The sequence below is a fragment of the Galeopterus variegatus genome, unplaced genomic scaffold (genome assembly GCF_000696425.1).
Source record: "Galeopterus variegatus unplaced genomic scaffold, G_variegatus-3.0.2 Scaffold192, whole genome shotgun sequence".
NCBI lineage: Eukaryota > Metazoa > Chordata > Mammalia > Dermoptera > Cynocephalidae > Galeopterus > Galeopterus variegatus.
The window spans coordinates 331,329-332,980 of record NW_007726303.1 but is presented as its reverse complement, the minus strand read 5'-3'; the positions used below and the strand labels follow the sequence as shown (position 1 = coordinate 332,980).

The following is a 1,652-nucleotide window of genomic DNA, read 5'->3' as shown; positions in this document are numbered from 1 at the left end:
TTAAAAAAAAAAAAAGACTTCTCTCTGGGGAGTCAGAGGACCCAGTTTCTAGATCTAACTTAGCTATTTATGAGGTACATGATCTTGTAATCTTTAGTTTCTTAATTTGTAAAACTTGTGATTACAGGATAGTAATACCTAGCTGACCTACTAGAAAATGGTTGTTATCCAGAAAAATAAAATTAGTATCAGAACTACAAATTGATACACTAGGATTTCTCAACACTTGGCTATGCATCACAATCATCTGTGGAGCTTTTTAAATATACCCATGCACAGGCTTCTGAAACTCCAAAGGTAAAGTCATAAAGTTAGGTGAGTGATTTGTTTATAGAGCCAGGGTTGAAAACCACTGCAATATGCAAATGTAGATGTCAGCATGTAAGGCATTATTAATAGTACATTTCTGTTCCAGTTCCTACTCTGTGACTTTATGAGGGCAGAGATCATGTCATTTAGCTCCCCACTATAAACTCAGTGTCTAGAACAGTTCTGAAACATAGTAAATGTTCAGTCAATATTTACTCAATGAATAAATGACTTTTTTTTCTGGTTCTTCTTTTCTGGAATGTAGCGTAAGAAATCATTCTAGATTTGAAATTTCACAATGGGAAATAAGCACAGATTCCATTTACAATTTTCTCATTTACTGGCCATGTAACTTTAGTGGAAAGTTGCATAAAGGCCATCAATCTTATCCATGTCCTGAATGTTTGTACTGCAGCACAAAAGTAATGATGACAACAATGGACATATAATGATTACCATGATTATTTTTTATAATAATGAAAGTATTTTCTTCCTCCTCTAGCTTAGGGCTAGGTAAATGATTAGTAAACAGAAATATGCTGACTTATATATAACAACAAAAACCCACAAAAAATGTCACATTAGATCAAGAATCCCTTTAGTTTAGTAAACTGATGTTGCCAGTTTCACCAAAAGACCCATCAGAAAGGGCATGGTAATTCTCATTGTTGTCAATCTCAAAGGATAGTGCTACACTCCTAGACTTCCAGCTTTACTTAAAAAGGCCCATTAGGTAATGTCACCCATAAATTCATGACCCTTGATACAGGTTAATAAAATTTATCCTTAAATCACTTCAAAATTCTCAAATAGGTGTTGCTGTGGATCGAATGTCACCCCAAAACTCATTGAAGCTTGACCTCCATCATAACAGTATTAAGAGGGTGGGAAATCCAACTATGGTTATCTAAAAGGTGGGGCCTTTAAGAGGTGATTAGATCATGAGGGCCATGCTCTTATGAATGGATTAATCTATCCATAGAAAATGAGTTAATGGTTTAGTGGGTTGTCACAGGAGGGGCACTGATGGCTTTATAAGGAAAGCCATGAGCACATTAGATAGCTCTTGCCATTTTCTTGCCATGTGATATCCTGGTCACCATGGAACCCTGTAGATACCTCTCAGAAGAAGGCCCTCACCAGATGCACTCCCTAGACCATGGACTTCCCAGCCTCCAAAACTGTAAGAAATAAATTTCATTTCCTTATAAATTACCCACGTTCAGGTATTCTATTATAAGCAACAGATAACGGATTAATACAGGTGTTTTTCTCTTGTGATACACACAGACAGACAGACAGACAGACAGACACACACACACACACACACACACACACACACA

The 1,652-nt window shown here is 36.5% G+C and overlaps 1 protein-coding gene across 1 annotated transcript in view; it reads right to left on the bottom strand.

The window, feature by feature from the left end:
• The window catches only part of IQCB1 (IQ motif containing B1), a 61,092-nt gene that overhangs the window by 37,958 nt on the left and 21,482 nt on the right, over positions 1-1,652 (bottom strand). The gene's annotated exons all lie outside the window — the stretch shown is intronic.